The sequence below is a fragment of the Moschus berezovskii genome, chromosome Y (assembly GCF_049115385.1).
Source record: "Moschus berezovskii isolate FMDL1 chromosome Y, NW_MosBer_1.0, whole genome shotgun sequence".
NCBI lineage: Eukaryota > Metazoa > Chordata > Mammalia > Artiodactyla > Moschidae > Moschus > Moschus berezovskii.
Genome location: NC_142489.1, coordinates 63,521,351 through 63,541,355, shown reverse-complemented (window position 1 = coordinate 63,541,355; position 20,005 = coordinate 63,521,351). Strand labels below are relative to the sequence as shown.

The 20,005-nt window shown below is 46.7% G+C and overlaps 1 pseudogene; it reads right to left on the bottom strand.

The window, feature by feature from the left end:
* Positions 1 to 19,648, bottom strand: part of LOC148773138 (MYND-type zinc finger-containing chromatin reader ZMYND8-like) — a 42,064-nt pseudogene extending 22,416 nt beyond the window's left edge.
* Positions 19,649 to 20,005: the final 357 nt, after the last annotated feature.

Here is a 20,005-nt window from a genome sequence, read left to right as displayed (position 1 = left end):
AGAGACGGGAATACCAGACCACCTGACCTGCCTCTTGAGAAACCTGTATGCAGGTCAAGAAGCAACAGTCAGAACTGGACATGGAACAACAGACTGGTTCCAAATAGGAAAAGGAGTATACAGTATAATGTTGTATACTGTCACCCTGCTTATTTAACTTATATGTAGAGTACATCATGAGGAACGCTGGGCTGGAGGAAGCACAAGCTGGAATCAAGATTGCTGGGAGAAATATCAATAACCTCAGATATTCAGATGACATCACCCTTATGGCAGAAAGTGAAGAGGAACTCAAAAGCCTCTTGATGGAAGTGAAAGAGGAGAGTGAAAAGGTTGGCTTGAAACTCAACATTCAGAAAACAAGGATCATGGCATCTGGTCCCATCACTTCATGGGAAATAGATGGGGAATCAGTGGAAACAGTGTCAGACTTTATTTTTTGGGGCTCCAAAATCACTGCGGATGCTGACTGCAGCCAAGAAATTAAAAGACGCTTACTCCTTGGAAGGAAAGTTATAACCAAACCAGATAGTATATTAAAAAGCAGAGACATTATTTTGCCAACCAAGGTCCGTCTAGTCAAGGCTATGGTTTTTCCTGTGGTCATGTATGGATGTGAGACTTGGACTGTGAAGAAAGCTGATCGCCGAAGAATTGATGCTTTTGAACTGTGGTACTGGAGAAGACCCTGTTCCTTGTACTGCAAGGAGATCCAACCAGTCCATTCTAAAGGAGATCAATCCAGGGTGTCCATTGGAAGGACTGATTCCAAAGCTGAAACTGCAACACTTTGGCCACCTCATGCGACAAGTTGACTCACTGGAAAAGACTCCGATGCTGGGAAGGATTGCGGGCGGGAGGAGAAGGGGACGACAGAGAATGAGATGGCTGGATGGCATCACCGACTCGATGGACATGAGTTTGAATGAACTCCGGGTGTTGGTGCTGGACAGGGAGGCCTGGCGTGCTGTGATTCATGGGGTTGCAAAGAGTCGGATACGACTGAGCAACTGAAGTGAACTGAAGAAAACTCAAGGCTGCCAATAGAATGGCCTGCTTGATCCAGTCAACACCTAACGATAGGGCCCACTGCCCAGTCTCTATGGGAGGGCAGAAGCCTACCTTTAAGAGGGAACAGAGTTAGCAAACCCAGATATTTCACATGGACCAACACCCCCTTCCCACTTTTTGTAAAACTTTCATTTTCTGACTCTATAGAGTTCCCATGATTCCCACTCCCTATTCCCAAATGCTCCCTTTAAAACCCCAGTGCCCTGTGTACACACTGGAGTTGACTTCAGTTCATGCTGGACATTTTGCCCTATGGCAATAGTAAACAGCAGATTAAAATCTATCCTAACTACTTCATCTAAAGGCCAGTTTTATTTATCTTTAACAGGACAATCTGGGAATTAGGAACCATACCATCAATGAGTTCCTTCTTGCCAACTCCCAAGTTCCCCTGGAAGGATCGTTATACTTCAGTTCAGTTCAGTCGCTCAGTCGTGTCTGACTCTTTGCGACCCCATGAATCACAGCACGCCAGGCCTCCCTGTCCATCACCAACTCCTGGAGTTCACTCAAACTCATGTCCATCAAGTCGGTGATGCCATCCAGCCACCTCATTCTCTGTTGTCCCCTTCTCCTCCCGCCCCCAATCCCTGCCAGCATCAGAGTATTTTCCAGTGAGTCAACTCTTTGCATGAGGTGGCCAAAGTATTGGAGCTTCAGCTTTAGCAACAGGCTTTCCAATGAACACCCAGGACTTTTCTTTTTTAGAATGGACTGGTTGTATCCCCTTGCAGTCCAATATGTATATACACATACATAAATATATATGCATACATGAATTAGAAAAACATCTTATGGTTAACAATACCTCTGAGAAAGGGTGAAGAATGAAATAGAAAGTCAAAAAATACAGTAGATGTTTGTGCATTCAGGCATCCATTTCACCCCCTTCTAAGAAGACCTGTGTATAGCGTTTATAAAATGAAAAATAAAAGTACAAAAACAAGCTGCAAAATAATTTTTCAGAATAATGCCAAATGGAATGTATCAGACCTCCAGAATACAGTGGCCAGGCAACCAAGGGTAACTAAATAAATAAAACAAGGACTATTTTTCCCCAGTCCATGCGGCAAAAAAGGAGCGGGTGCCATGGACAGCAGAGCGGGGAGGCACGGTACCTTTCACAGCCTGTCTCTTCTGATATCTCGTCCCCTGGGAAGACTGAGGCTGCTGTTGCTGGCTTTGCTGCTGCTGCTGGCGCTGCATCTTCTGCATGTGCCACTTTTGGGAGGACGTTTGAAACTTACTTGATGAGTTCCACAGAAGCTGCTGCACGGCTGGGGCAGTCTCCTTTGGTAAAATCGGCCTCTGCTTTTTCACCGGGTTACCCGTGGTGCTGGTGGTAGTGGTGGCGCAGGCTGCGGCGGCAGCAGCGGTCGGGCCGTGACCGTGCAGGTGGTGCTGGTGGTGGCCATGACACCAGTCGTGCGAGTTTGCGAGGATGAGCAGGTGAGGACCGGCATTTCCCGCGGAGACTGGCTGCCTGCTGTTGTGGATGGTGGAGCTTCACCTACAATTGAAGCCAACACATGAAAAAACGAAACAGAAAGTAGACGGGACTCAGGCTGACCTGCAGGGTCTCTAGGCCAGTGAGTTCTAGGTGACCATCCCAGGCTACCATGCCAAGGACCTCCCCGTGAATTAGCACATTCTCACTTTATATGCTTAGGCCACTTCTGCAGCATATTCTAGCTTAAAACATCAGTCTCCTTGGGTTAGGTGCTTGCTCACATTTGAGATACTTGCCAAGGCCTCTGGGGGACTGAGGTCAACATGACCCAGCCCCTGGCCTGGAGTTGCCCACCTGCTAGTCCATGACCCAGTGGATGAACAGAATCATTGCAAGTACCTTGTTTTACAAAGTTAGAGTTCAGTCAGCACTTTGAGAAAGACTTAGCCAAAGTCCATCTGGACATTAACAGGAACCCTTTCCTTGGCCAGGACACCTACAGAGCACATATCCCAAGGAATCAGACAGCCTCCCAAAGGCCAAAGCACTGAACAACAATGAATCACCCAGAAAAAAAAAAGAGTATTTTCTTCCATCTCTTCTAATTCCTTTCAGAATAGTCTCAGTGTGGTCTCGGTACCTTGACACCTAACGCTCAAGGGAACTCCACACCAAGGGCAGACCCATCGCCAGGATAATGGTATTTATGGAGAATTTAGAAGCCCTGCTTTTATTTTGACTGCAGTTATCCATAGTGCATCTTTTATGTAGAGCACAAAATACTGTTTACCTACTGCCTTGTAGTCAAGTTTACGTCCAAAATTGAGTTCAATTTAAGAGCTGCTGCTCCAGATAAAAAATATATTAAGGCAGTAATTGTACAAGCAGGTCTTGGGAATGACAAAAATAATGAATACAAGTGACTAGAGTTTGAAAAACGCTGCCGTTCGGAGTGTATCTACTGGGAGGAACTGAGTTATGAGGGTGGAGGGCAGGATTTCAACAGGCAGCAGGGAAAATTTGGAGGAGAACAGTTTTAGCCAAGACATGCCCAGGAATAGACAGAATTTTGGTGCGTGAGGACAGGCAGTGAGAAGGGCTGGCCGGAAGGCAGGTTAGAGCCAGAAGCACTGAACAGCGGAGAAGGGGTGACCACATGAGTATTCATCTGTGAGGGGAAGGGAGTCAGCTGTGACTGCAGGGGCCCCAGGCACAGGAGAGATGAACATGCACCCCCAGAGAGGACCCCCTCGGGTTCACACAAAAAACACTGGTGCCAGTCAGCATCCTTGATCTCAAACAACGTGCCTGGACATCTAACTCTTTTTAATAAGGACTGAAAGTGAAGTCGCTCAGTCGTGTCCAACTCTTTTGCAACTTCATAGACTGTAGCCCGCCAGGCTCCTCTGTCCATGGGATTTCCCAGGCAAGAATGCTGGAGTGGGTTGCCATTTCCTTCCCCAGGGGATCTTCCCGACCCAGCGAAAGAAATCTGGGCCCCCAGGATTGCACGCAGATTCTTTACTATCTGAGCCACCAAGGAAGCCCTTCATGACAACACCTTTTGTAGGGGCCCAGCATGCTTCTGCTGCATGACTCCATGCCTATCATTTTTAGATTTCTATCACCCAGAAAAGACAGGAGTTCTTGATTATTCTAGGGGAAATTTTCAGTTAACTGTCGGTCTGGGAAAACCAAGGAGTGTGAAAGGGAAAGAGTGCTGACAGGCTGACTTTTCTTCCTGGGGGTGGGGCTGTCTTGGCGGTTACACAACTGTCTGGCCCTCTTGCTCCTCTGGGGAAGAATTCAGCCAAAGTCCTGGGCAAGAACACAGGGTGGGGCTGGGAGAAGATCTCTACCTAGAGTGAGGACACCCCTATCCTTGCCTAGGACAACCTTCCAGATATCGGTCACAGCCACTGCCCCTTCCCCTTGAGGGGGCAGAAGTGGCTTTGAGCTTGGCCTTTCTAAAAGGCAGAGATGCCACAGGCAAGGCTTCTCACCTGAAAAAGCAACTTTAGTGCCTCACTTTTCTGACATGTGATTAAAAAGTGTACTTTTCTTGTTGATTAGCTAGTCTGATACCTCCTTGGGCAAAGGACAACCACAAAAAGGTTCTTTCTCTCTCTCATCTTGCAAGAGCAGATAGCTGGCTTTGTAGCTTGTTGCTGCTCTGATAGAGTCCCACCGGAGCTCTTTTCCAAATTAAATCAAACAGACAAACAAACAACAACAACAACAAGAACAGAAGTATGCAATCTGAAAACATTCCAGGCTTGACACACTCTTGGGGGCTTTTAATTTAGACACGACAACATTCTAATTTCTAAAGGATACTGATGGTTTACTTGGGGCAAGGGGGAGTAAAGGCCATGGGAAATTTCATTTGTCCTAAAAATTTGGAAGGATATAATCACCTGCAGTCTCAAAAAGAAGTGACTTTCTTACAGGTCAACACTCCAAAAGCGACCCCACCCAACTAGCCTACTTATATCCGACTGAGGTTACTGTCTTGTACATTAAAAAAGGACTTTTTAAGAGAAGGCTGGAAATGACTGATGTGACACAGGTTAAGTGTAGCCAAGGTCCGGAAGTGAGTTCCCTTAGCCTCTACTCTGGGATCTCTAGCTAGAAAAAACAGCTTTCTGTTTGAGGATTCAGATTCTGTGTATAAGCTGCACTCGTAACTGAACATCAGCTGGAGGTCATCAAGCACTCTCCAAAATACCCATCACTTAATAAACTCATGAGTGAAACCACACCTTTGAAAAGATGCTCCACTGCAGTCTGACGTGAAGTCGATTCTTCAAGACCGAAATCACCCTCAGGTGGCTCTGGATTTCAGCCTCTGCGAAAGCCCCACACACTCAGAGGATCCTAGAGAAACTTCCTTCAGATACCAGTGAGAAAAGCTCAGCTTCATGTTATCAACTGGAATGCTTTTCCATTTATGGGGGAAACACGAGTTCTTTTAAAGCACTCATATGTTTTTCCCTTTTCATTTCGACTGCCAGGAAACTCGGAGCCAAAACTGAAGCCTGACTTTGCTAATTCTGAAGGTTGAAATAGTTATTTTTGTATACAAACTTTCCCCCAGATCTCTCACTATTCTATTTTCAGCTTTCTCACTGTCATCATTTCCATTTTATCAGTATATCACAGATTCTTTCTGGAAGGGGTGATAAAACCCACAACCAAACAAAAGATCTATTTCAGAAAGAGCGGGATAGTATAAATGTGTCATTCATAGGAACACTGCCATCTGGGACCCAACAATTCCACAAACTTCATGGAATAAATGCTACTCCTGTTGCTTTCTACAGCATCAGGAGCGGTCCCTCAAACTACAATCCACACAGAATTGGGTGTTTCAGATGCCATTCATAATTTTAAGGGATGGGGTGGTGATCCCTCCTTCCTGACTGACTCAACTGCCTCTCTCTCTTCCTGCCCTGTGTCACTGAGATATTCCATCCTCTTTCAACTGAGGTTCTGCAACAGTTCACAATGATACAAACGCAGAGGAAAAATGCTCAAAATCCATCCCCCTCTCCTGCTTTAAGCAGCCAGACTAAGTAAACCCCAGGGGACACAGAACTGAGAAGATAGCTCCTGTCAGAAGCTGTGTGTGTTGTCTGTTTAGTCACTAAGTTGTGTCCAACTCTTTTGTGACCCCATGGACTATATAGCCCACCAGACTCCTCTGTCCATGGAATTCTCCAGGCAAGACTACAGGAGTAGGTTGCCATTTCATTCAACAGGAGATCTTCCCAATCCAAGGATCAAATTCTTGTGTCTTGCATAGGCAGGTGGATCCTTTACCACTGAGCCACATAATTAAACCTGGCTATTCCTCTATGTAGCTCAGAAAGTCCAAGAGGTTTTAAGGCTACAATCTCCGATTTGTCCTTAGGCCATGTCTCTGCTGGGCCCTTAATTAATGCTTATCTTTCTTGGGCATATCATCACCCACTTGCCAAGCCAGCTGAGAAATTCGCTGACTGCTTCGTCAATGGGCTGAATATCCTTCAAATCACTCCTATATTCCACTGGGGGGTCTGCCAACATGCCTGGGGTGTGGCAGGTTTGAAAGCAGCCACTGCTGGTTCAGTCCCTAATAGCAGCAAAGGGGGAACTACTAAGACTCAGGCAGCAGTTCACAACTAGGGGAGATTTAGCTTTGTCAAGACACTTTTGAAGGCTGCCACTGGGTAGATGCTGCTGACATCCAGTTGGTAGAGGCCAGGGATACTGGTCTTTATAAACATCCTTCAATACCCAGGACAAAGAATTATCCAGCATAAAAAGTCAATAGCGCCAAGGTTGAGACACCTCAAGCCTATGTCACTTAAATGCAAATATGACAGAGTACGGGCTCAGGTGCACATCATACACTGCCCCTTGGATGTCTAGAGGCCTAAGGAACTCAGCAGCCTGGTGCCACCGACCCAAAAGGTCTTATATGCTAGTAAGAAAATGTATTTTGAGATGCATGGGCAGCGTGAGGGGAGGTAAGGGGGAATAAACTCATCAAGGTCTTTGAATCGAACACTTTTATCAGTTTCAGCCCTGTCCAATGTCTTCACATTGACAAACACTTTAGGCATATTGGAAAAGAAACTGCTTAGGTTCAAAATGACTTGACTGCTAGAAGCAACTATTACTTTCTAAGAGACTTCTTTCCCTGTGCTCAAAATCAATCTCTTTGGGTATCAACAAGGTAAAAGGTGGGCAGGCACAGCTTAATTCCTTCTCCTGCTCAGTAACTAGCTAGGTGACCAGGAGCTAATCCAAGCTTTGTTGTGCCACACTTCATGATGTCAGAAAGTGACATGACACGTGATACTACAAATGGCAAGATGACATTCTAAAACCAAATCAAGAAACTAGAAACTGGTACAGCCACTCATCCTCCTGCTTGGGAGACAGTTCTTTGGCTTCCTTCCTAGGTTTTTGACCCTCCTATGCAGAATGGTCTTTTCCTAAATTTATGTCAAGTCCGCTCTTTGTGTTGGAGTCCAGGTCCAAATGTACTGTTGAGGATTCCGTCAATTCTTTCCCTTCAGCTTATCCTTTGTGGGATGAGGCAAGGGTTTTGCATTGTCTGAAAAGTCCTTCTCAAGCTGGGGGCTCGTCTTCTCCTAGACTGATCTTGAATCCACTTTCTCACTGGCTGGTGACATGCTTTCAGCTCCTCTTCCATCTCCACTGGCTTCAGCAGTTTGGGCTTTTCTATTGACAGCAGATGGCTTTTTGCCCATCTGAGCCCCCTCTTTGTCTTCAGCACTTTCTGGCTCATTCTCGGACCTCTGCTTCTCATCACTGATAGAGTCACTTCTGCTACTATCTGACTTCTCATACTCCCCTGAATCACTGTGCTTGACAGCCATATAAACATATTCTGAGAATTCAAGCATGCCCAAATTAAACCAACTAACAACAACAACAAAAAAAACCCACCATGTGGCGTAGTCACAATGAAGAGCAGGACCAAAAACCCACAAATATTTTCCATGCTCACTGCTAGAATTAAAAAACAAACAAACAAACAAACCACACATCACATCACACTGGCCTGGTGGGGTTAGCAGTAGACTTAAGTTGCATCTGACTACACGTGACAAATGGAACTTTCCTGGAGAGGATTTCAGTTACTGACATTCAAAGATGACATGGGGCCAAACCACATGAATTCCTAATTTATCCAGAGCTAAATCTTGGCCGCACACATAACACACTGGGACACAGAGAATGGGAGGAATGGAAGTGAATGCTACACAGGAGTTGGTAAAACTGATCCATTTTCAGTTCAATTCAGTTCACTTCACTTCAGTCGCTCAGTCATGTCCGACTCTTTGTGACCCCATGAACCGCAGCATGCCCAGCCTCCCTGTCTACCACCACCCCCAGAGTTCACCCCAACCCATGTCCATTGAGTTGGGTGGTGCCATCCAACCATTTCATCCTCTGTTGTCCCTTTCTCCTCCTGCCGTCAATCTTTCCCAGCATCAGGGTCTTTTCAAATGAGTCAGCTCTTCGCATCAGGTGGCCAAAGAACTGGAGTTTCAGCTTCAACATCAGTCCTTCCAATGAACACCCAGGACTGATCTCCTTGAGGATGGACTGGTTGGATCTCCCTGCAGTCCAAGGGACTCTCAAGAGTCTTCTCCAACACCACAGATCAAAAGCATCAATTCTTTGGTGCTCAGCTTTCTTTATAGTCCAACTCTCACGTGCATACATGATCACTGGGAAAAACCATAGCCTTGACTAGTTGGACCTTTGTGGTCACAGTAATGTCTCTGCTTTTTAATATGCTGTCTAGGTTGGTCATAACTTCCCTTCCAAGGAGTAAGTGTCTTTGAATTTCATGGCTGCAGTCACCATCTGCAGTGATTTTGGAGCCCCCCAAAATAAAGTCAGCCACTGTTTCCACTGTTTCCCCATCTATTTGCCATGAAGTAATGGGACCGGATGCCATGATCTTAGTTTTCCAAATGTTGAGCAACTTTTTCACTCTCCTCTTTCACTTTCATCAAGAGGCTCTTTAGATCCTCTTCACTTTCTGCCATAAGAGTAGTGCCATCTGCATATATGAGGTTATTGATATTTCTCCCAGCAATCTTGATTCCAGCTTGTGCTTCTATTTTACAGATTGGGGGAGGGGGAAAGAGGCCCTGAGAAATCACTTGTCCTGGGACACAAAGAAAACCGAGACAGAGAGACAAGGCCAGAGACACGGGCTCTTCCCACAAATTCCCAAAGCATTAAGTTTTTTTTATCAAAGAAACAAGCCAAGCTTTAAAGCAGGTGATGCAAACTCACAGCACATGAGCCACATGGGGCAAGCAGGCGTGTTATTTAGGAAGCAATGTTTTGACCCAATGTGCTCCAGTATTTTGTAATTTGTTGTTTTAAACTTAGCATGTGCTGGCCAATTCACAAATCGGGAAGTTTCACACAGAAAATAAGATGTTAGGCTTGTCTGAAAGGGAAGAAGACCTGGCCATTCTGGGTCACTTGCCTGCAAGACTGGCTTGGGCTGAGAAATACTGGCCCCTTTCAGTTGGGGGAGCACTGTCTCCAGGTGGCCCAGCTGCCCAGCCCCCATCTGGCTCCCTGCCCTGAAGCAGAGTCAACCGCTACTGTGCTTCTACTGTTTTTCTACTTGTATTTGAGTCCAGAGGAAAGTCACCCATTTCCATGTCTCAAGCAAAAGGAAAAATGGTAAAACACCAGGAGTGTCCTCCATATACAAGCAAAAATGGGCAAAAGTCTATTTCTAACAATAATTTCATTTAACCATTTACATTTTCTGCTCCCAGTAGTGAGTGTCATCCATCTGCTGGTCAATAATCCGATACCCTACACTTTCAAAAAGAGGAAATCCCCATCAACTCTGTATCATCTTCCTTCTAGAGCAATGGTTGCCATGATGGGATCATGGAAGAGAAAATCGTAAAAGGTTACCCACAAACAGCCCAGCAGGATCAGGAGTGAACTACATCCACCTCCTCCAGGGCTCAAATTGGAAGAATCTAAAAACCAAATCTGGTTTAATTTCTGGATGTCAGGGCTTGTGCAGTTGGTAATTAAAGGTTGGACAACAGAATGACAAGCATGGCCACACACGCGTGGATACTGGAGCCCAAAGGAGGTGAATTCGGATCCTGCTCCTCTGCTTCTATTAGTTGTGTGACCCTCAACGAGGGAGCTACCTCTCTGAGCCTCCGTTTCTTCCCCTGGACAATGGGTTCGATAACAGTATCAACCTTCCAGGACCATCTACGCACAGTGCAAGGGGCATACGAAGTCCTCCGTAAATCCTTATTAACAATAACAAACCGAGGACCTAGACCAGCTGCCTGCAAGAACCCAAGAAGACTACGAACTGCAAAATTTCATCCACGTCACTCAATGTCCTAACCAAATGGGCGACCCAGGAAGGAATGCTTTTGTTAGACAGCCTGGGTGACTCCCAGAGCACCCAGTGACAAAGAAACCTCACCTTGGACTGGCTTTCTCTACTGAGACCCAGCCAGCTCCTATTTCCTTACAAATGCCCTCCTGACTTTATTTACCTCGTCAACAAACATTCTAGAGCATTACTAAGTGTATAAGACCAAGTATCTTGGAGAGGGCAAGTCTTTATAAGATCTTTATAAGACAAACCTCTCTGCCCTCATGGAGCTTCCAGTCTAGATTGGGAGGGATACCCACACACACAAAAGGACCACAGATGTTTTGGAACCATGAAGTACCCCCAGGAGGTGGGCAGACAGGGAGGGCAGTCAAGGAAGACTTCCTGGAGGAGGTGATGCCCAAGCTCAGCCTTAGGGATAGGTTTCGGGTAGGCAGTGTAAAACGGCAGGCAGCATGGGGACGAGGAAAGGAGGCAACAGATACAGAAGCAGGATGTATTTGCCAGGGGAAGGAGTGGGGCAGGGGTGTGGCCCAGCATGGAGGGGAAAGGTTTGTGTTGGACACATTGGACAACTGTGGGATACATGTGACCCTGAAATGAAGACACTGCCGTGTGCAGAGAAGCACACTGTAAAACTCAGGAGGCTCTTTCTGCTTCCAAATTTTCTTACAACTGGCACCTCGAGTCAGCAGGCTGCCACTCTCAAAGATCGTACTCTGACAAACTCAAAATACCCTCTGAACAGTTAACTAGCAAGTCTGAAATATTCTGCCAGGAGAAATATTTTTTGGGTGACCAAACGCGCCAAAGGTAAAACTGCTGCTAAAAAAGGAGCTGGGATTGGGCTTTCATTTCCACCAGGTGGTACCCCTAAAGACAGTAATGATGGTGATAATCATATAAGCGAACCAAGACACACACCTCTTGGTGCTTTGCAACTCTCTATCGTCTTGCCAAGATTTAGCTGGAATCTGCTGTGAATCTGCCCCTTGGGGGAGAGGAGAGAGACAGGAGCAGACTGCAGCTGGACAGACTCAGCCACATCCATCAGGTCCATCTCGGCCTTGCTTCAGTCTTGAAGACACCACCACCCCCTCGTGAGATCAGGCACTGGAGGGAAATAGCGAATTACGCTCATCACTTGGCTTCTTCTAGAAAACACCTTTTTGAGCCCAGGAGGAGAAACCCTTAAATATCTCTATCGTTTACCCCAACAATGTTATCTACTCGACAGCCTGGGCTAACTTGGACATAAGAGGCTGAGAGAACATTTGGCGGGTTTCTACTGAACTATCGCCTGGGTCACTTTCAATATGGAAAATGCACAACCCCAGCCAGATGGCTGGTTTCCATGAAGCTCAGCATCACTGTGGATCCTCCATAGCCAAAGACTACACTACGTTCAACTTCAACAATAGCAGAAAAATGACACACTGAGTCTGGCCACTTTGCTTTGAACTTCAGGCTCAGATCAGCATGGGCTTGTAGCCTAGAGAGGTGCTGAGCCTCGCAGAGATAAAGCCTCACTGATAAAGATGGGGACCCCAACTCCTCATTTACCTAGAGAATTCATTCTTCGTCAACCTTGTCTGGAGGTCAAATTAAAGAAAGGGAAAATAGGAACTTCCCTGGTGGTACAGAGGTTAAACTCCATACTCCCAATGCAGGGGGCCCAGGTTGGATTCCTAGGCAGGGAACTAGATTCCACTTGCCCCGGCTAATAGTTCACATGCCACCAATGAAGGTCAAAGGTCGCGTGTCTCACAAATAAGACCCCGCCTAACCAAATAAATATTTAAAGAAAGGGAAAACAAGACAGGCAGACACTCCAGCTGGTGTGCTGTACCTCCCTTTGGCTCCTGGTATCTATCTGAGGAATGGGGCCGATTAGTCTTGGACAGGAACCTGTGTCTTCTTGCTCAGGTAAGATGTCAACTCCTCCTCACACCAACTGCGGGCAAAGACCTCTGCTTAATGACTCAGGTCCGAAGGTCCTGCCTGCCCCTACCACCACCCCAACCCCCATGTCTGCTGGGTCTTTGTTTGACCAAGTTGGCCCAGATTCCCAAGGCTCCATGAGCATGCACTTCTTGAATTCCTTCCCCACCTCCTCTGCTGCCACCTCTCAGTTCAGTTCAGTTCAGTCGCTCAGTCGTGTCTGACTCTTTGCGACCCCATGAATCACAGCACGCCAGGCCTCCCTGTCCAGCACCAGCTCCCGGAGTTCACTCAAACTCATGTCCATCGAGTCGGCAATGCCACCCAGCCATCTCATTCTCTGTCATCCCCGTCTCCTCCTGCCCCCAATCCCTCCCAGCATCAGACTCTTTTCCAGTCAGTCAACTCGTCGCATGAGGTGGCCAAAGTATTGGAGTTTCAGTTTTAGCATCAGTCCTTCCAATGAACACCCAGGATGGAGACCCCCAGAACATAACAAGGGGACAAAATGGTGGAAGTAGCAAAGGCCCAGAAAACAGTGAGAGACTCTGCAGGCAGGAAGCACGGTCTTTCATCCTGACATCACCTCCAATAGACCCGAACACGCTTGGGGTCTGATAAGGGGTGCCAAGTTCCCCTGACTGATCCCCGAAAGCAGGTCAGAAAGGATGTAGGATCCCTCAAGGATCCATCAAGAATAAAGATCAGCCTCCTCTGAGCTGGTTCCACTGGCTATCAGCTCACTATCCGACTTCTCCCATCTCTTTGCTACCCCCACCCAGAATGTCACCTCCAACCACCAACCTGGTACAAAGACCAAGATACAGACCGAGTGCTGGACCGCAGGGCTCCTCCAAAGCCTTCATTCTCCCACTTAACGTGACCATTGCACTCCGCCCAGCACCCAAGAAGGGGGGCTGCTCCTAATACCACACACCAGAGATTTACTCTTTTAAGGGGCCACACGTAGTCACCCCAAAGCCCCATCCAACCCACTCATAGAAGACTGGAGCCACAAATCGCTCAAACTTCATTTATCACCATAATGAGGGAAGATTAGGAATGGCTCTGTCCCAAGGGCACACTTGGGGTTGGCCACCAGGGAGATTCCAAAAGGGAGTTTTCACAGCACACTGGGAAAGCATCCTGTCATTAAAGAAATCGCTCTACGAAAACTGACCCGAGTGTGCACACGTGCATGCGTGTCTTTGTCTGGTGTGTGTGCACATATTGATCTGGGGCCCTTCAGAGAGCCTCTCAGGGCTAGGAATGAAGATGCTTGCAAGGAGAATGGCTGAATGCTCAACTCCTTTAGAGCGGGAAGAATATTCATTCAATTTTACGGGAGAGGCATTTTTCGAAGTGAACAGACACCACGAAAGAGGGATCAAAGAGCAAATAATAATAATAATAATAATAAAAAAAACAAGGAGGAGGAGGACTGAGGAACATAGAAAAGAGGAAGATCAAACTAAACAGCAGCTGAAATGAGAACATGACAGTAAAAGGAGAAAGACAGGAGGCCCATCTCATCATTTCTGCTCTCAGAAATGAGGAACCACTGCATTCCAAAGGGAAAACACAGGCAGCCTTTTCATGCATAAAGTTAGAAAAGAAGTTATCACACAAAAATACTTCCCATGAAGTGGAGTAGCAGGAGATGGTGGTGTTGCACGTGTTACAGCAGGACATCCTGTTCTCTACAACATTCCTATGTGGTTAACAGATTCCACACATCTGTTACCGAAAAACACAACTGACCATATCAGGTAGGGTTCAACCAGTTTTTTCCATAAAGAGCCACAGAGTAAATGAACCTTTGCAGGAGTATAGCCTCTACTCCAAAAGTGCCATAACATAATGCGTGAAATACTGCATTCCAATAAAACTTTATTTACAAAAACAAGTTGGGGGCCAGATTTGGTCCACAGGTTGGAATGTGTGCCAGCCCCTGACTGCTAACCATGCCTTAACATTGAAATCGCTCCCTGTCCAGTCCAGAGGTTTAGAAAAATAACCCTGACTACTTGGCCCCACCTCCAGAGACTGACTTCACAGGCATGAGGGAAGGCCTGAGTGGTGGCCTTAAAAAGGTTCCTCGGGTGTTTCCAATTGGCCAGTAAGGCTGTAAGCCCTGTATTGCACAGATGTTGTCTGTGAGTAAAGAAAATGCCTCATGATTTGTCTTAACCCTTGTGCACCTTGTATGAAACCTTGGGGTTCATACAAACAGATCTACACATCACCAAAATAATCAAGTATGAGCATACGTGTGTACCTGTGTGTGTCTACACTGCATCTTTTGTTTGTTTGGTTTTGCTTTTGTTCTTGCATGTGTGCTCAGTCATGTCTGATTCTTTGCAACCACATGGAGTGCATCCCGCCAGGCTTCTCTGTCCATGAGACCTCCCAGGCTGGAATATTGCAATGGATTGCCATTTCCTTCTCCAGGGGGATCTTCTTGACCCAGGAATCTAACCCACGTCTCTAGCATTGGCAGGCGGAGTCTTTATCACGAAGCCACCTGGAAAGCCTAGAGTGCATGTGGCCTACCCATGTGTGTCTACAGTAAGTGCAATGTCTTAATTTTAGCCTAAAAACTGAATATTCATAATCAAGAGGAATGAAAAATAAAGCACTTCTTTTCACAAAATATGGGGTCAACGTGCTATTGTAATGTTTATTCTAATGAGAAACCACCAAAAGCCAGGGAGGGGACTGCTCTAGGGTCCCTGGGAATGGACCTTTAGGAGTTGAGTGTCACAAACTTTCAACAGTGTATGGACTCAACTGTCCTCCACAGAGAGAAAAAGATGAGCTTCTCTTTCTCATTTGGCTCCTAGCAGCTTGTGCAGACAGTGTCAGACTTTATTTTTTGGGGGCTCCAAAATCACTGCAGATGCTGATTGCAGCCATGAAATTAAAAGACGCTTACTCCTTGGAAGGAAAGTCATGACCAACCTAGATAGTATATTAAAAAGCAGAGACATTACTTTGCCAACAAAGGTCCGTCTGGTCAAGGCTATGGTTTTTCCCGTGGCCATGTATGGATGTGAGAGTTGGACTATGAAGAAGGCTGATCGCCGAAGAATTGATGCTTTTGAACTGTGGTGCTGGAGAAGACTCTTGAGAGTCCCTTGGACTGTAAGAGATCCAATCAGTCCATTCTAGAGGAGATCAATCCTGGGTGTTCATTGGAGGGACTGATGCTAAAGCTGAAACTGCAATACTTTGGCCACCTCATGCGACGAGTTGACTCACTGGAAAAGACTCTGATGGTGGGAAGGATTGGGAGCGGGAGGAGAAGGGGATGACAGAGAATGAGATGGCTGCATGGCATCACCGACTCTATGGACATGAGTTTGCGTGAACTCCGGGAGTTGGTGCTGGACAGGGAGGCCTGGCGTGCTGTGATTCATGGGGTCGCAAAGAGTCAGACACGACTGAGCGACTGAAATGAACTGAACTGAACTGAGATTATCAGGACTCCTTCTGCCCTTCTATATCGGGAATATCTGCAGAATCCAACCTGGCTGTCAACATTTAAACTTCTCAGATGATAGGAAGACAGCTTAGGCTATAAATGCAAACCAGGGACTAAAAGAAAGAAGGAAAGAAAGAAACACACCCACTTTGGAGAAATGAGGCACCAACCTTACCGTGCTGATGGGAACATAAACCAGAACCACCCTTCAGAGGGCAATCTGGCAATATCTCTCCAAATATCAGCAGCACAGAGCCTGTGGCCCACGGCTCCACTTCTAGGAACATATCCTGTGGATTCACTCCCACCTGGGCAGAAGGGTCTTCATCGCAGCTGTTTCCAACAGCAAAAATAGAGAACTACTCAATATGTAAAGTGCCTGGATGAATAAGTTACCATTCACCTTTAAAGGGAAGAAAATACAGCCACTAAAATAACAGCGTGATAGCTCTGTGTGCAGTGAAATGGAAAGCCCATCTGTTTAATGAAAAGGAAAATAGTAAAGGACATTAGCGCTGGTGTAGGGGAGAAAAGGAGGAAAGGAAATGCAGATACTAATATATGTGTTCTTGGGCTTCTCAGTGTGGACATTAGTGCCTTGCAGGTGGGAGTAAATGGCCTGGAGCAGTTCTAGCACTGCAAAATGTTTGACAGCAATCATGACCTCCACCCACTAGATGGCAGTAGCACTCACATCCCTGGGACAATAAAGGGTCCAGGGGATTCCCTGGTGGTTCAGTGGTTAAGACTCCATCTTCCAACTGCGGAAGCACAGGTTTGATCCCTGGGAATTAAGATCCCACATGAGACACACGGTGCAGCCCTCCCCTGGACTCCCTGTTCAAAAGTGTCTGGAGAATCCCAGGGATGGGGGAGCCTGGTGGGCCGCCATCTAATGGGGTCGCACAGAGTTAAAACTGTCTCAGTTCAGTTCAGTCGCTCAGTCGTGTCCGACTCTCCGCGACCCCATGAATCACAGCACGCCAGGCCTCCCTGTCCATCACCAACTCCCGGAGTACACTCAAACTCATGTCCACAGAGTCGGTGATGCCACCCAGCCATCTCATTCTCGGTCGTCCCCTTCTCCTCCCGATCCCAACCTTTCCCAGCATCAGAGTCTTTTCCAGTGAGTCAACTCGTCGCATGAGGTGGCCAAAGTATTGCAGTTTCAGCTTTAGCATCAGTCCCTCCAATGAACATCCAGGATTGATCTCCCTTAGAATGGACTGGTTGGATCTCCTTGCAGTATAAAGGACTCTCAAGAGTCTTCTCCAACACCACAGTTCAAAAGCATCCATCCTTCGGCGATCAGACTTCTTCACAGTCCAACTCTCACCTCCATACATGACCACGGGAAAAACCATTGCCTTGACTAGATGGACCTTGGTTGGCAAAGTAATGTCTCTGCTTTTTAATATACTATCAAGGTTGGTCATAATCTAGACATTGTTAAGTGGGGCCCAGATCACCCAGACTGAGGTCGAAAAGAGCTTTCCAAGGAGACTAAATAGAGCCAACAAGGAAAGAGGATGGACCAAAAAAATAAAAGGGGCCAACACTGGTCACACTATTATTTTCACAGGTGGGGAGTGATAAAGAGGAACAGGTGATCAGAGGTTACAGCTATAGACTGGCTTTTCATTAATCATCTTTCGGTACTTTGACTTGGAGAAGGGGATGGCAATCTATGCCAGTGTTCTTCCCTTAAGAATTCCCTGGACAGAAGAGCCTGGCAGGCTACAGACCATGGGATCCTACCTTGACTTCTTGTTCCCTGTGCATTCATTACATAGAAAAACATTTTTTTCTTCAATTATGTGATTCCTCAAAAATCAGAACACACTAACGAACAGCCAAGCCAGCTTTGATGTATGATGGACTAAAATCCCACTACCGAAGGCTCCAGCCATAAAAGAAACAGCCATCAAAGCAAAATGTTTTAAGGGCACTTCCTTTGTGGTCATTGATTAAGACCACTCTTTCACTACAGGGGGCATGGGTTCCATCTCTGGTCAGGGAGCTAAGATTCTGCATGCCATGAGTCACACCCCACCTCCAAAAAGTTTTAAAACAAAAATATAAACACTCCTTTATAAGTTAAAAGAAAAAAAAAAAACTCCTTTATTCAAAAGACACAGGCAGACTATAAAGAATGGTCTTGCAGGAGGCACAAGCTAATGGCTCCTTCAAAGGAATAATATCTTTAGACAAGACACCCTGGAAGATGCTCTTGTCAGTCAGTAAAGCAGACATCTTTCTCACCTCATTCACTCTAAGGAAAAAAAGAAAAATCAAGACAACAACTGGAAAACTGGGGTACCCAGAACTGCATCCAAGACCTCAAAGAATGCCTGGCTTCCAAAGTCTTGCTTTCTGCAGAGAAAAGCAAGGAGGCTGGTGACATTGACAGTGGAAGAATAAACAAGAAGAAAGTTTTCAGGTCTGAGGATTTCTGTTTTTCTTGAAAATTCAGGGTTGGACAGCACAAATTCAATGGGTGGGAGCTGCCTCCTTGCAAAAAAAGTACTTTGTGCTTCATTCCATTACCATCCAAATCCTTATCTGACCCTTGATTCCTACAGCTGGGCCAACGAACCCTACAGCAGCAAGTGGTGAGAGCTCGTGAAAGTGAAAAGATGCCCTGTCCTGCAGCATTGCAGATCATTTGTCTTGGTTAAAAAGCTACATGGCAGACAGACCCAAATCTAAAGGCAAAACTCAACCACAAGCCATGTGTGATCCTGGGTAGGTAACTTTATTTCTCTGTGCAATGGGGCTATTACCTTACCTTGAAGGTTACTGTATATATTTTTTTTAATAGTTTTCCCATACAGAGAGTTAAGTTCACTTTTTGGAGAATCCAGGAATCTTAACACCTGTGCAGATGCAAGTAAACACCAGGACAAAACAAATAGAATGCAGAACTGCCACACGTGACTGGCAAAGAGGAAGGGTGACCGTGAGAATGCTTCTGTACAGCTTTCTTTTTGAGGGTGTGGAGGCGGGAGGAGAGTGTGAGAAAGCAAACCACACTGCTGAGAACTAGGAGTGAACCTGAGGGGCCCAGACTGGTCCTTGCATGTTCAAATAAGGAGCTCCCACCAGCCAACCTGAGCTGGAGCCCCTCAAGCCACTGTCCCATCACTTCTGGGTTACAAGACCAGGTGACTGTGATAAACAAGGCCTCAGCCCCAGTGGCGACAGAGACTCACTCCAACTCCACCACCTCTGTCTCTGCATTCCCATCCCTAGGGCCCCCTCTCCAGTTCTCAGTTCCTCCCTCTGAAAATGGCATCACAGGACAAGATGAGCCCAGAGGGCACTGACCACCAGAGTCTGTGTCTTCAGGCTGGAAGATCACTCCACACTAGTGGCTTCCTGTCCCTCCATAAAACCTGGTATATTCAAAGGGCTCCGGATAGCACACCCCAAGTATTTCTTCTCTGCTTGTCTCCTGCTCCTTTCTCAGCCTCCTCTGCTCACTTTTCCTAATGCCTACATGCACAGTGGGCTTCCCTGATGGCAAAGAACCCGCCTGCCAAAGCAAGAGACACAGGTTCGATCCCTGGGTTGGGAAGGTCCCCTGGAGAAGGAAATGGCAACCCACTCCAGTATTCTTGCCTGGAAAGTCCCATGGACAGAGGAGCCTGGGGGCTACAGTCCATGGGGTTGCAAAGAGTCAGACAGGACTAAGCAACAACAACACGGGCAAGTGGATCAGGCCTCTCACTCTTTCTTTATGCTCCTGGCCAGGGTCTCTGAACGTTCGCACTACTGCCATCGCGGCTGCATAATTCTCTGTCGTGGGGATTGTTCTGTGCACTGCAGAAGATTTAGCAGCATCCCTGGTCAGCAATCACTTGCCAGCAGCTTCCCTCGTTCCCCACTTCGCCTAACTTATGAGACCTACTGCTTTGAATCCAATCCCATGAATACATCTATATTCTCAGAATTGCACGTTCTGCCCTGACCTGGCCTGATTCAAGCCTCCAACTACCCTCATGTTCTCTCCACCTAGGAATCTAGCAGGCATCTCAAACTTGCGAAATTGAGACCTGAACCCAGTGGCTCTTGTTTCTCCTGCTGTATCCAAACCTGTCAACCCAGGCAAGACCCAGCAAATCTCTGCTGCAGGGCC